Source organism: Rhinichthys klamathensis, unplaced genomic scaffold (genome assembly GCF_029890125.1).
Source record: "Rhinichthys klamathensis goyatoka isolate OS25496 unplaced genomic scaffold, OSU_Roscu_1.1 h1tg000123l_1, whole genome shotgun sequence".
NCBI classification, from domain to species: domain Eukaryota; kingdom Metazoa; phylum Chordata; class Actinopteri; order Cypriniformes; family Leuciscidae; genus Rhinichthys; species Rhinichthys klamathensis.
This window is the reverse complement of record NW_026606660.1, coordinates 1603159-1619970: the sequence shown is the minus strand read 5'-3', so window position 1 is coordinate 1619970 and position 16812 is coordinate 1603159. Positions and strand designations below refer to the sequence as shown.

Below are 16812 nucleotides of genomic sequence, written 5' to 3'. Positions count from 1 at the left end.
GACCTGTTTTATGTTGATGCACATAGTTGTACATTAGCAGGAATGTAGCACAATATGGATGTGAAAGCAGTTATAATTAGCCTATGTGACAATACAATTTATTTTGGTTAAAATCAACAAATAATCGTGATAATTAATCGTGATCTCAATATTGATAAAAAATAATCGTGATTATCATTTTGGCCATAATCGTGCAGCCCTAACTTACCGCCACATTTGTAAATTTTAAAGTCAGTACTTTTGACAACACTACGTTATTACTGTATTACGTTATTAAAGTCAGTGTGCTTTACAATAACAGCGTTGCTTCGCAGTAATAAATTGCATCTTAAAATCTATTACAATAGAAAACAGTTTCTAAATTATTTAATAATTTACAGTGAAGATCCAGATCCAGTGAAGAAAACATTTGAATTCGCCAGTAAAGTAATAACATCGCTGCGAGATCTAGTGAGAAGCATTCAAATTGCTCCGTTATTAACCGTAGATCTCTATTAGATCAAACAGCGCTGACGTGGGAACCAGGAGAAACATTGTGCCGTGAATGAACATGGATTTAATGTTGCACTTCAAAATTCAAATATTATATAAATATATATTTAAATGTTATTTTTAATGTGATTACCAAAACATTATTTGTTCATCCTTCAAAGATTACCCCCATTTATAAACCTGAAAGTTTCAAGATGTAGGAAAACTCAAACTTAATAAAAATATTTTTTATTTTAATAAATAGAACATTTCTCAGGCATTTCTTTCTTTTTGCTGTATCGTATCGAACCGAACCGCAAATTTTGTGAACTGTTACACCCCTAATGTATGGTAAATGGTAAATGGACTGCATTTATATAGCGCTTTCACAGACCCAATGGCCACCAAAGCGCTTTACATTTTGCCTCACATTCACCCATTCATACACTCATTCATACACCGACGGCGGTGTCAGCCATACAAGGCTAGGTGTCTTGCTCATGGACACCTCGACACTTGGCCAGGTGGAACCGGGGATTGAACCACCAAATCAATTAACTACATTAGTTAACATGAACCTTCCGGTTTGTAGACAACCTACATGAACCACTGAGCCACTGCCGCCATTGACAGAAAGCAAAGCTTCAGGACCTCAGATCAGCTCTTTGTCTGTTACGGAGGCCAGCAGAAGGGGAAGGCCATCTCCAAGCAGAGGTTAGCTCACTGGTTAGTGGATGCTATCACCCAAGCGTATGAAGCTACGGGTGAGCCTTGTCCTCCCAGGTTGCGTGCTCACTCTACGAGAGGTGTTGCCGCCTCCTGGGCGTTGGCTCAAGGCGCCTCGCTGACATACATTTGTAGAGCTGCGGGCTGGGCGACACCGAACACGTTCGCTAATCGCTAGATTCTATAGCCTACGTGTGGAACCGGTTTCCTCCCGAGTACTCGCTACGGCCAGTGGTACGAGGGAATAGGTTGTGTCGGCTTGCTACGCCACTCCTTGCCTCAGCCGGATACGTGCGTCTTTCGCTTCGTTGGCGACCTACTTTGGTTAGCCTCGTTAGTTCCTCCATCACCCCTCCGGTGCCAGGCGTGGCGGACCGCCGGCGCCAGGTCTACTACCTCTAGGGAGTTGTTGTGTAGACTGGGTGTTATGTCCAGTGGTCTCTTCGGTGACCCATTATGCCACGTGCAGTCCAGCCGTGTCTTCCCCTTATGCCACGTGCAGTCCAGCCGTGTCTTTCCCTTGACAGACTCGTTCTGTCGTCCCTGTTGAGTACGCTCCCACTCCCCTTGGAGGGGACTACCTCAGGGGCTGCCATATGTTTCACTATCCCCCTGTGCTAGTACATATGTGTATTCCAGGCCTTCATCAGGTAACTGGCTTCCGCAGCGTTCCCTTCCCCTTTTTTACGGGTTGGGCACGCTTTCCCAGTGTTATCCAATGTCCACTGTGTGGGTCTTGCGGAACAGCAGTGTGACTCCCTAGCTAGCTCCCGCAATTTGTGAAACTGCTTTTGGGTAGCTTAGCTGGGCGCTGGAAGGGGCCAGCACCATGGCGTTTTGTTTGGGATCCCAATTCGTCAGGGAACTCCCCGACGACACGTCAGAGTTCCCAGGACGAAAGGGAACGTCTCGGTTACGTATGTAACAGGGTACAGGGAACGGAGACGTGTCGTCCCCTCGCCACGTTGTTGTACCTTCGCGGAGGTCTGAACACTGTTCGGCTCCTCAGCGAAAAGCATTGTGCAATGTTAACTTCCGCCTTTTATACCCACGCTGGTAGGCGGGTCGCGGAATGCAAATCTTGCATGCCAATTCCATTGGCTCGTTTTTAATTCTCTCGAAGGCAATAGGCTCCCTAGCGTGATCCCAATTCGTCAGGGAACTCCCCGACGACATGTCTCCGTTCCCTGTACTCAGGGAACAAGGGTTACATACGTAACCGAGACGTTTTTGAAAGAAGTTTATTATGCTGATCAATTTTTGAAACACTACAAAAAGGTTTCATTTGTTACCATTAATTAACTACATTAGTTAACATGAACTAACAAATGTACAATACTTCTACAGCAATCTTAGTTCAATATTTACTAATACATGATTAAAATCAAAAGCTGTATCTGTTAACACTAGTTAATGCACTGTGAACTAACATGAACATTCAACATTTCATCAAGCTTTTTTATTAACATTTACAAAGGTTAATAAATGCGGTGAGAATATTGCTCATTGTAAGTTCATGTTAGCTAATGCATTAATGCTCACAAATGACACTTATTGTAAAGTGTATGCCATATATTTGATCAAAATTACAGTAATGTTGTGAAATACCATTACAATTTTAAAATAACTATTGTGAATATTTTTGTAATGTGTAATTTATATAAAGTGTAATTTATTCCTGTGATCAAATCTGAATTTTCAGCATCATTACTCCAGTCTTCAGTGTCACATGATCCTCCAGAAATCACTCTAATATGAAGAAACCATGATCATTTTCAGGAATCGTTGTTGAATAGAAAGTTCAAAAGAACATACATTTCTATTTTAACAGAAATTTTAAATGGAAATCTTTTGTAACATTATAAATGTCTTTACCATCACTTTTGATCAATTTAATTTATCCTTGCTAAAGAAAAGTTTTTTTTTAAAATCTTACTCAAAACCTTTAGTATCTGACAGTTTCCACAAAAATATGAAGCAGCACAACTTTTTCCAACATTGTAAATATTTCTTGAGCATCAAATTAGACTGATTTCTGAAAGATCATGTAACACTGAAGACTGGAGTAATGATGCTGAATATTCAGATTTGCATCACAGGAATAAATTACATTTTTACATATACAGAAATCAGTTCTTTAAATTGCAATAGTATTTCAAAATATTACTGATTTTCTGTTTTGATCAAATAAATGCAGCCTCGGTGAGCAGGAGAGACATCTTTCAGAAACATAAAAAACCCCTGTAATTTTTCCAAATTTAGTATATTTAATGTGATATTTCAGGTCTTCTTAAGCCATATGATAAACAGACTGAACCTTATTCACAGAAAATCTTGTTTAACAGCCACCGACATTTCAACGCATTCTCATCCTTTGGCGTCATATAGGTGACGCCATATGACATTTCGTCGAAATCTTACGCACATGGCATCCTTTAGCGTCAATATAACACGCACTGTTATGGGTAGGTTTAGGTCTGGGGTAGGGTACGGTTATGACGCCTTGGGATCTGCGTCTCATATTCACGCTAAACGATGCCATGTGCGTTGGATTTAGACGAGCTACACCTTTATGACGCCTTGGGTTCTGAGTCTCAAATTGATGCTAAAGGATGTCATGTGCGTAAGATTTCAACGAAATGTCCAAAGCGTCACATGTATGACGCCAAAGGATGAGAACGGGCTGGACATTTTCATTGAGTCGCCAGAATAACACAATCACACGAGTATAGATAAACGAGATGGAGAGTAAACAATGACAAATGGTTCATTCTTGGCTGAACACTGAACTATTTCTGTAAATGAACAACAGAGATGAATGAAACTTACTCAGTGGCGTCAGTGATGCTGCTGAGAGCGCAGTCCAGAACGCCCACTCGGCCCCGGACACGAGGATCCCAGCAGTCCACTCTGCCCTTCACAAACACACACGCTCATTGATACACAGCAGCACAAACATCAGTCGGTCTACTGGCATCAACACATACCTCTAATGTTCCCGCAGCAAACAAGTTATGAACGGGGTTGATGTCGCACACTTTGATTTCCCTGCGAAAATAAGTTTATCATGACAGTGAAAAAATCTCAAACTATCATAAACAGCATTTTCTATTCCTTTCTTATATGTTATTGTTGCAGTCGCTCTTTAATTGAGAGAATATATGTGTCATTTTAAATGTGTATGTCACACAGCTAGACTACGCATTAAAAACGTAAAGAAATAGTGATCATTACTAAAAATATACATTTTGTCATGATTCTGCCCTCGGTTCATCTGTGTCACCTGCTGTCATTATCAGTTTCTCCCATTTAATCCCCTTGTGTTTGCTGTCCTGTGCCGGTTCATTTTCATACCTTGTTTAACCTTGTGAGTATCCTGTCAAGAATATTGTCTTGTGAAGGTTTTGATTCTATATTTGCTGTTTATTTATCGTCTAGTTATCTGTCTAGTTTAGACACTCTTTGTCCTGTCCATGTTTTGCCCCCTGGTGAGTTTTGTTTTCCCTGGTTGTTGTCCTATAATAAACTGTGTGTCAAGCATCCTGTCTGCGCTTGGGTTCATCCTCAAAATCATAACACATTTCTTATTAGGGGTGTAACGATACCCTCATGACAAGATTCGATAGATATCACGATACTGAACTAACGATATGATATTATTGTGATACTCCAAGACATGATAAAAGGTAAACAAAAAAATTTACTGTTGATTAAAATGCTAAATTTGATATTACATTGTGTGTGTAAATGAATAGGCTTGGACCTGGTGCTGGAAACCCAAAGCACAGGACAATAGAGACACCAGAATAACAATATTTATGATTCTGAAGCAGAAAATACAGAACTATTTTAAACTAACATATATGCACTCAGTCAATATTTAAAATAACGTAGGCCACTTTTTACTGATAACATCAGACATTTGGCATCATCAGGAACCACAAATATTCTCCCATTGCATTATTTTACGTTATACTCAACATTATATAAAGTAGTTTAATGTAGTACTGACACTAAAACTCTGAAAACTTGAATTTTTTCTCACACAGAAGTTTTCATTTTGGGTGAATTATACACAATACGTATATCACGATACATATTGATGGATTTTTTTATTGCGATATATTGTTACACCCCTATTCCTTAATCGATTCATTCAAAATGCACCCTGAAGTGTTGGTGTTCAGGGTTGTAGAACGGCGCCCTCTGGCGGAGAGATACTTACGCAGCGTCTGTCTTTAAGGAGTTCAGGAATCTGCCCTGTTCAAGATTCAGCCTGTAGATATCTGAGCTACACATGCATTAGAAAAACAAAAGAGAGGACACAACGTTAAGAGTTAAATAGGGATTTGCACAGTCCCGTGTAATGGTTCTAAAGGTCGTTTAATAACAAAAATTGCAATGAAAAAAATCAAAGCGAATCTAAGATAAAAGGTCCATTGACATCGAGAGTGAACTGAAAAAAAGTGTTCACTTGTGTTCATGTCAGATGGACAGACAACAGACGTCAGTCGTTCTAGCAAATATCAAAGTATCAAAGTTTTTTTTGCAAAGCCAATCTAGCGCTCCGTAAACCACTGTCTGATCACGTGCCTCCACGAGCCCCAGTGCGCGAGAGAGACTGAGGCCCTGTCCACACGGACACGGGTATTTTTATAACCGTGACTTTTTTTACGCGGTTCGGCCGTTCGTCCACACGAAAACGCACTGAAACCGAACATTTTTGAAAACCCCTGCCAGGGTGAGGATTTTCAGAAACGCCGGTTACAGTGTTGTCGTGTAGACAGTGAAACCGGGGTTTTTGCCTTGCGATGTCAGAGTGTGCGCCGTTATCAGCTGTGTTTGACATCAGATTTGCGCTTCTGATGTAGTACCAGTGCAGTCTGGACGATGGGGCGGGGCGACACTTTTAGGCGGGGCGACACGTGTCGCTCCGCCCACCCCCAATTTAATTGGTTTATAATACAGCAATCTTATTGGTGTAAACGATTCAGGTCTGAGCATGCGCATTCCTTTATTATATGTACGATTTTGTGAATGATTTGGCCGTATCAAAGAAATATTAAATGCTAACTTTAATTGTATCTTATCAGTTTACCATGGTATTTTTTGTTAATATCTATTGGCTAATACTTTATTATACTTAAGACACAGTATAGATTAAAGCCCATCTTTCAAGTTGAAGATCCCTGTGAATAGATGTGTAGATAAATGGTGTAGGAACTCGATTTGCGTGAAGAAATTAATCATAAATGTGCATTAAAAAAGTTTTTTAAAAGAAATTGTGAGTAAAATTACTTCCGCTGTCAAAAACGCTCTGATCGGACGTGACGCAACGGCCGGTAAATCTCATCTCTTTGTAATGGAGTCAGCCATTGAAGAGGTTGCAGTAGGAGTTCATGTCAACTCTTCCGATGGGCTATTGCCATATAATTATGAGCCACCTAGGCGAGAGAGGGGTCAGGCAGAGTTAAGGGGAAGGGTAAATGGACAGAGGAGAGAGATAGAGTTGTGGTGTGAGGAGAATCGGTGGAGAATTGGGCAGGTGTCTTGGTGAGTGACCACAGGCTATAGCTAGCTAATTGTGGCTAACGTTGTCTCCATGTTTATCACATTGCAGTATCTTTAATAAATCGTATTTAGCAATATTGCTGTCGACTTTGTTGTTTTTCAAGCATCCATGTATATTGTCACCATCTATGCTAGCAACATGCGTCTTAAAATGTTTAATTTAGATCCCAGATTTTCCGAACTTAGCCGGCTGTTATACTACTCCCATAGTATTTCCGACGGACATTATGTAAATGAGTTCGCATGTACTGCGGAGTATGTGTATGAAAGCAGTTAGTGTTCCGGTTAGGACGGGAATATGCTGTTCATGTAAATATAGTCATTATTACAAGGATCTTTTATTGTCAAGTGGACTGGGTGTAAGGCATGCAGATAAATGCCATTACCACCCGATCCCGCCCGCCGAATTTCTGACCATTACCACCCGTTCCCGCCCGCGCCCGCGCCCGCCGAATTTCTGACCATTACCGCCCGTTCCCATCCGGTGTGAAGTGTTTTTCACATACCACCGTGTGTCTTGTCACCGAGGAGGCAGAGAAATTGCTTCTCTTTGCCTGGACGAAACGTATCCAAGCACGGAAATCTTTGTGTTTCTTGATTGGAAATCGGTGGACCCGATGACCAGAAGTTGGAGTGGTTGCATCCAAAACAAACACAAGAATTCACCATTGTGACAATTCAAACCAACTCAACTAACGTTATAACGATAACTACAAGCTCTATTTTCTGTACCACCTCTCAGACTACGTAAAACCACACTGAGAACCAGGGCAGCAACGCCTATTTGTTTGCCTGTCGTTGCGTCATATGACGCGTTCTCTGGAAAAGGGCGTTTTTTTAGCCTAGCTTAGAATAGGTACACTTTTTCCTGAATTTCTGCCTGTGGGTGTTGTAAAACATATGTATTCTTATGTATGTCTTTTTAAATTGACATTTTCATACAAGATTCTATATAAATTAAGTTATACAATTAAATTGAAAGATGGCCTTTAAGTTATTGTTTAAAAACGAACGCTTGGTGACATTACTTGTACTTCAGGGAGATGTTTTACATTAGATTAGTGCGTCATTCACTTGGCTTCTTCATATTTCTATCAGGATCGGTGGATCAGCACAAACTCGGGATTTTACGCAAATGATGATAATTGACTGTAAGAATGTAAGCAGCTGATTTTAAATTCTAAAGCATGACCGTTTTTTGTTGTCATTTTTTTTAACAAGATTGTCCAATGCTTGCATTATTTGGTACAAAGTGCAAATAAAATGTTTAATGGCAAACACGTTTCCTGGTTGATTACCTGTTCATACAATATGAGGGCCTATTGGTTCTGTAAAGCCCTATGTTATATTTTTTAAAGATTCATGTTTTCTAATAAGTGTCAACCGGTTATGTACGACTGTCTATCTGTGACTGTGACATCAGGTATATTAAAAATCCAATTGTTTATTCATCCACCATCGCATTGCGTGTTCATGTTCATGTAGGCTACTGGATAAAAATGGTTACAAATATTAAACCTCACATATAGGCTAGCTGCATAACCATAAAAAAAACACACTGCTATAAATCTGTGCAATTATAATAGGCTGTAATAAAATAAATAAAACACCCAGCAGAGAAGTGATATGAACATGTAGGCCAATTGCTTAAATACGCTCTTGAGCACATAGCCTAGATTATAATATTTGCTATAGATCAACATAACATCTGTTTTAGTAAAAAAAAAAACACAAAAAAAAAAAATATATATATATTTATTTTCACATTGCAGCGCTGCACGGATTTTATTCCCATTGTACGCACATAACCCAATGGCCAGGGCTTGCTATTTGGTAGCCTGTCTCATTTGTCACCGTGGTTTTGCTTTAAAATAAAATAAAACACACTTTCGGATTTATCCTTTGTTTATACTGAAATACAGGGAATTATCATAATTTGTGTAAAATCCCGAGTTTGTGTTTATTCACTGATCCTAATGGAAAAACGAAGAAGCATAAACGAATGATGTAAAATTAAGGAGCTCTGCATGACATGCGGAGAAATATTGTCTAAATCAGCCCACATAGAAATGATCTCTCCTTTTGATCTGCCAGTAATTTCATGCAGTCATGCTCATTGCCCACCAAAAGTGGCACTGACTTATCTGCAGGGTAAATTAATATAGTAGCCTATCTAGGCTAAATCTCAAACAGTGTATTATTTATCAGCAACATATTTTGTGATATCGCCAAGCCATAAAACTGCTCAATATTAAAGCTTGCAACATGACCTTTTGTAAAGCTGCTTTGAAACGATGTGAATTGTGAATACATTTTGACAGTAACTTCATCTAACTTGATTCGTAAGTTCATCAAAACATTATCCAATTGATCGTTACTGAAATCGCAATTATCACTTAATATAGTACGGCCAAACAGCGTCATAGATAATTCATAAACTCGTACATAAAGGAATGCGCATGCTCGTGCCTCAAGCGTCTATGCCAATAAGATTGCTGTATTATAAACCAATAAAATCGGGTGTGGGCGGAGCGACACGTGTCGCCCCACCTAAAAGTGTCGCCCCGCCCCATCGTCCAGACTGCACTCTGGGGCTACTCCTTCTGATTGGCCAACGTGGATTTAGGGTTAAGGTTTATATCGCCGCCTGCTGGCGTGGCATGCTCTTGACCGCGCTTGATTGCGTGTTTTTACGTTTTCATGTAGACGGAGACCAGGCATGTGTGGACGGGATTTTTTTTTTTAAACGCTGTAGGAAAAACTCCGGTTATAAAAATACCCGTGTCCGTGTGGACATGGCCTGAGTGTGAGCATAAGTAAATTGGTACATACTACATAGTAATATAGCCTACAATTACTATATAAGAGGCATGGAAGTTTGATTAATGGACTTCAATAATCAGCACTACAAACGTCTTGTTTTGAACTATTGTTTTATTTATTTTTATTTATTCTTTAGGAGATGCACTGAGTTTTGGTGAATAAGAGGACCTGTTTTATTTTGATGCACATAGTTGTACATTAGCAGGAATGTAGCACAATATGGATGTGAAAGCAGTTATAATTAGCCTATGTGACAATAACATTTATTTTGGTTAAAATCAACAAATAATCGTGATAATTAATTGTGATCTCAATATTAATAAACATAATCATGATTATCAATTTGGCCATAATCGTGCAGCCCTAACTTAGCGCCACATTTTTTAATTTTAAAGTCAGTACTCATCATATTAGAATGATTTCTGAAGGATCATGTGACACTGAAGACTGGAGTAATGATGCTGAATATTCAGATTTGCATCACAGTTAGGGCTGCACGAACGATTATGGCCAAATTGATAATCACGATCATTTTGATCAATATTGAGATCACGATTAATTATCACGATTATTTGTTGATTTTAACCAAAATAAATTGTATTGTCACATAGGCTAATTATAACTGCTTTCACATCCATATTGTGCTACATTCCTGCTAATGTACAACTATATGCATCAAAATAAAACAGGTCCTCTTATTCACCAAAACTCAGTGCATCTCCTTAAAGAATAAATAAAAATAAATAAAACAATAAAGAAAATGTAGCAAAACTTCATCAGGGCACTATTTTACATTTTACATTGTGTAAATATATTTTAGGAAGCAAAATATAAACTTGCATAATGGATGAATAAAACGCGCAAAATATACAATCAATAAAAAACAAATATTCCATAACAGAATGTAACCAAATGAGAACATTTCAAGGCAGAACTATGGAAGTTCGATTAATGGATGAAATTCAGTCATTGTTATTTGACGCTTAAGAAACTTACCTGTTTGTGGTACAGTGTCAGTGATTAGTTGTGAAGTCTTACTGCATAAATTAAATCTATTTAATCCTCCATATGAAAGTTTATGTGCTCGAATTATTTCTATTTATTAAACAATAGTTCAAAACATGACGTTTGTAGTACTGATTATTGATCGAACTTTAATGCCTCTTATATAGTAATTATATTTTACTATGCAGTATGCACCAATTTACTAATGCAATTTACTAATGCTCACACTCGGTCTATCACGCGCACTGTCACGCGGTCTCTCTCGCGTGCAGGCACAATCGGTATCTCTCGCGCGCTGGCGCTCGCATACTATGGCAAGCCAAGAGGGTCAGAAATACGCCATAGATTAATCGCGTTTGAAGCCAAACTCCGTCAAATACGGTGTTTAACCCTTTCACACGTAAGTTTAAAATATTCTAACTGACCCCCCAGCGTGAGTTTTTCAAGGCGACCGTTATTTCGAACCTGTCACTTTAATGTTTCCATGGTGACGCGTCATTTCTTGTCACGTGACACAGCGCAATCACAACACAGAGCTGAATGAGTGATGATCTGCTTTTATGTCTTTTTTCCTTTTCTATTCAAAATATTCACAAATGTATTAGCTACAGCATGAAACACTGATATTCCGATTGTCAAATATGTGCAAGTGGATGTGTTTTGTTGTTTAAACATATTTATTACGATCGCGTTAGTTGAGCTGTATGCACGATGGGCGGTGCCATGTTAGTTTGTTTCACAGTTCAGAGAATCGGACCTGTTGTTTCTCACGAAATACATGAAAGTAAGTGGCCGGTGAACTAGGAGAAGTATAGGGTAAAATGTAAAGCTACTTACACAATGTGTATCTGATATGAATAAAACGTTTTGTCTTATTATAATGGAAATGATTATTGTTGCCGTTTCCATAGACATCAGTGTCTATTTTACTAATTCAAAATCACTGTTTTGCTAGTACTTATGTGCATTTAAATGTCTGAAACCTAAAATAAACATAATGTGGTTTAAAATACTCAATAGTTGTGATATATGACAGCACTGAGTGCGTCTGTCTCTGGCTCAGCGCCAGCCAACGCGCGAAAGCACGTTTGAATTTAGCAGTTGATCACGTGATGCACTGACCGTTCTAATCACACCGGTGTGATCGTACGCTCCAGGGACCAGCCAAGACTGATCACACCGGTGTGATCGTACGCGTCAAAGGGTTAAACCGTATTGGACGCCGTGAAATACGGCGTTGCAATTACAAACGCCGTAAAAGACGCGCGAAATACGTCAATGACGCCGTATTTGACGGCGTTTTAGTGTACATGGAAAGCGCCGCTTTTTACGCCGCTCATCTCGCCATATGACGCCGTAAAAAACGCCATTTTGGTTGCACAGCGCGTTATTTTACGGCGTTTTGCTTGTATTATAATGAGCCACGCCCACTGATTTCCACAGCCACTAAGTTTGAACTGGTCTCTCCCAATCAATGATGAACTGAGTCAGACCAGACCAATTCAGCACGGATCATTTGTGGTAATCCGATGCTCCTAAGGAGTTATCGACATTAAAACAAGGAAAATAATCCAGTTCGCTAAAGATGGACAGAAGAAGCTTCATTTTACGCTGCAAGCGAACATTAAATGACTGCTCTCGTCAGCTAACACAGGATGCTGGACCCAATGTTCAGTCAATTTTAGTGAGGTAAGGATTGCTTTCAAACATAAGCAAATATAGTGTAAAATATTTTACGCTGCTTGTATCAATGCATTGCCCACTACGAGATTGTTGTGATTTTTTGGTGTACATGTCATCATCATAGGTCTTCGTCTAAAACAAACTGTAGAACACTTTGGCTGGGTGTAATGAAGATATTATAATTATTTTATTGTGTAGGACCAGGCCTATCCACTAGTAAAATACCACCAGCAACTTGGATACATTATCAACGTGTATTTTAGGCTATTTTCTCAACAAATCCTTTTACATTTACCGCCCGGTATATGCAAAACAAGAATGAAAAATATAAATGAATACATAAAACAGTGCCATTCATTAGGCCACAAACAACTGAACATTTTTAAAATATAAAATATTGGTTTCAGGCTGGAAACAATGCAGAGAAGTTTTGAATGGGCAAGAGGGAGGCTGATCATTGTGCCGGCAGCGGATCGGTTACTCCGTGACATAGCGGAATATATTGCAGAAGTAAACGCACGTAGGCAACATGAACAACAAGGTACATTACAAATCTTTGAATTATTATTTAACAGAATGTATTTGAATATAGCCTACAATAAATTATTACAAATCTACAGGTACTGATATAATATGTGTTTATGTAAGCTAAGTATTTATGGGTATTAACGTTAACTAGCATTCATTATTTATTTATTTTTGTAGTAAAACTTGTAGTAAAGATCACTAGGTCTACATAGTGGACGGACATGGTTATTAAATTAACTGTTCTGACAATGATATTCGTACCACAGATGACATTCTTACCATTTTAAATACATTACATTTTAAATTTAACGTAAAACATTGTATTCCCTTAATATTGTGTTTCTAGATAAACCTCTCTTTGTGACTTGTAAAACTTGATTGGATTACAATTATTTATCCTTGTTATTATTGTTGCAGCCAGTTCCAGTTATCAGGCTCCACTTACTTGTAGTGGAGGTAGAGGAGCGCCCCATTACAGCATCACTAGAGAGCAACTTTCTTTTCTGACCTCATGTGGTTTTTCTCTTTGTTCGATAGCTGAGATTCTGCAACTGTCTTTGGCTACAGTCAAACGTCGCATAAAGTATGTTGCATCAAGATGTAGGCAAATTTCATTTTAAACTATTTGATGCGCATGAAATGAGCATTGTATTTACATTTGCATTTAACTTGTGCATTCCCTTTCAATTCATGCATTCCCTGGGTATCAAACTTGCATTTCTATAGTGCCATACTCTACTATTTGAGCTACAAGAACATGTTTAGCATTATCTTGATAATAAACAATAGTTATGTTTGAATTGTTTGTTTCAGGAAGTTCAACTTGAATCAGTCTGTGACATATTCTGATGTAACTGATGATGCCCTCGATGACATGATCAAAGATATTGTGGCTGGGAATGACCTGCTTGGGTCTGAGGCTGTCAGGGCACAGTTACGGGCAGGTGGAGTACGGGTGCAAAGAGACAGAGTGAGAAGGAGTTTAGTGCGAATCAACCCCAGTGCTGCAGCTCTAAGAGCACAGAGGCGACTGTACAGTGTAGCTGGACCAAACTCCCTTTGGCACCTTGATGGCAACCACAAATTGATAAGGTACAGGGCTATGTTTTTTTTGTATTATACGTTACATTTAATAAAGTGTATAAATTATAAAAAAGTATTCATAAACTTCCGATTATGAAAATATTTGGAAGATGTACTGTAATGTATATTCTTTTTGTTCTTAACGTCTTGTATTATAACAGTGTTTCTCTATGTTTTAGATGGAGAATTGTCATTCATGGAGGTATAGATGGCTACAGGCGCCCCATAGTCTTTCTCCGTGCCTCAAACAACAACCGCAGCAGCACTGTAATGGATTGCTTTTTAAATGCTGTGGCCAGATATGGAGTGCCTTCCAGGGTCAGAACAGATCATGGAGGTGAAAATAATGATGTCTGTGTGATGATGAACATTTTCAGGGGCTCAGACAGAGGCAGTGCTATCAGAGGCAGGAGCACTCATAACCAGCGTATTGAGAGGCTCTGGGGTGACATGTGGCGGGGATTGACTAATGTTTATTATAACCTCTTCCACTTCCTTGAGAGTGAAGGTATAGTGGACATAGACAATGGGTGCTTCTCAATATCCCTCCTCGTCTCCTCGCTCCTCCGTCCTCCATCCTATGACCCGGAAACCAATCGAGCTTAGCCATCTTGAAGGACATCTCAATTCTCTAATTGCACCGTGAGGAGTCGAGGATCGAGGAGTGAGGAGGCATCCAGAGGAGCTATGAGCGAGGATACACAGGTGTACCCTTTGCGGAAGAGTTTTATCGACTAAACATGACGCATGTATCAATTCTCCTCCCCCTTCACATCTGTCACAATCATTTGAATTTATACTTTACTTTTGTAGTTTACATAAACCACACAACTCACAAATTTCAACAAGGTATCTTGCTGTATTATTATTTATTATGAATTTCTTAAATAAACAAACTTTATCAACATAAGGGCAGATCCTTTGAGCACTGCTGATGACGCAGTGAAGTGACGCTCGAGTGATCAAGTATTCCAATGTATAAAAAAGCTTTCATTCAATTCCTCCGTCCTCATTTTTTTTCCTTGCAGCCTTCCCTCTCGTCCTACAGGGGGTGGAGCTGAGACGCGAGGAAAGGAAACGAGGATGCACAAATAAGAAATGAGAAGCACCCAATGAAATGCATCTCTGGGCCCTTCATTATCTCTACTTACCACGGGTTAACAGGGACTTGACTGCATTTATCCAACAATGGAACAACCATGCGCTGAGAACTGAAAGACATCAGACCCCAATACAGATTTTTGTCCGAGGCTGCCTGGGACAACAAGGACAAAGAACCACAGCGATACAAGAAAGCTTTGGCAGAACAGCTGGGCCAGCAGATGAAATTGTTGTTCAAGGATTGTTGTTGAAATTGTTGTTGCTGTGAGACTGAGGGCCGTTGCCTTTCAAATACTTCGATAAGAAGATGAGATTGTGGCTTTAAGTGACGAATGTAATATTTTGTTTCAGAGACAGAGAAAGATGTCTGGGCAAAATTTGGCTGAAGGACGCCGTTTGGGTTGGTGTTGATGGCAAATCAAATTAGTTTAAATTGATGCATGAGTTGATTAATGCATCAAAAGGGGGATGGTATAACAATTGCCAAATATGGTTTATTAAGGGGTTCACAGTTGCTGAATAAATGTTGGGAGAACACTAGGGGTAATTTGATAAAAGCCCTGAAAGAAGCCATTTTTTCTGCCTAACAAAATTGATGTCTGTGAGTGTGCACACACCAATAACAAAGATTGTTTCAACAGGAAACGCCAGGGCATCGAAGGACACGGGAGAACAGTAGACAAAAGAAACTACGTACTTTACTATCTGACAATAACCTCGAAATTTGTTTCTCTTTACAGAGAGCATGCAGGATTGGGAGACAGGGCAAAATGTGCCAATAAAATAATGGAATTTGGCTAACTGTCCTGGCCTGGGTTATTAGTGTGGCAGAAAGGTGCTACACCTGCGCAGCGCATAACTTAAAATTTTCCTTTTACAGAATGTCAGGATGGATTGGGTCAAACAGAACTAATTCTGTTCCAAATGTATAAATATTGTGTGGACATGAGCAAAGTGGGTTGAGTTTTTTCAGGGTAAAAGGACCCCGAGTGCTATTAAGTGAGCAAGAAATTATCCGGAGATAATGTTTCAGATTGTTGATTCCACAGGTCACACCAAAGGGGACGAGCGGTTGTCAAGCGGTCACTAACAAAATACTTAAGGTCTCCATTCACAGATGACAGTTCACTCCAGTGGGGGTGCGGTCGTGATATAAGGGAAAACCTTATAAGGATCAGAAAATGGTTGGAGAGTGTGACACCTGGGTCCAAGCCTCTCACCTTAGACAACACCAACAGGCCTCAACCATCCAATAGAGCACAAAGTGAGGGATTCAAGGACGTGCTAGTAACGTACCTCCCGAACCTACGAAGGAAAGACCATTGCAACGGCACGCAAAGTGTCACCCTGGCGAACACGGAACGTCCGTGGGGCGAACGAGATGATCAACACAACTGATGGTTTAAGTTTGACAGAAGAATCTGGTTTTGTGATGATTTGGTTTGATTGAATCAAACTAGGTATTGATTTGATTGTAAATGTAGAAAATATATTGATTGTGTCCGTAATGGAAATATTAGAGTTAATATTGAACAACTGCATTGGTTAGAAGAATGGATAAAATTATAAGACTTCTCTGGTTAGATTTTGTTAAATATGGCATTAAATAGAGCTTACTAAATTGAATTAGAAGTGAACAAAATATGGTTAGGAAAACCGAGGTGAAATATGGAGATGGGCGTAGAATAATGGAAAAGGCTTAATGATAGGAGTTAGGATTGTTATTCTAATAATTTTGTTATTCATGGGGGAATACGATTACAGTGACAGGTGAAACATGCTGTCTGTTCAATTGGTGAAAATGACAGTCTATCCCAAGGA

General features: G+C 39.3%; 1 pseudogene; it reads right to left on the bottom strand.

Moving 5' to 3' along the window:
* LOC130088841 (nucleolar protein 10-like) overlaps positions 1-4506 on the bottom strand; it is a 48867-nt pseudogene extending 44361 nt beyond the window's left edge.
* Positions 4507-16812: the final 12306 nt, after the last annotated feature.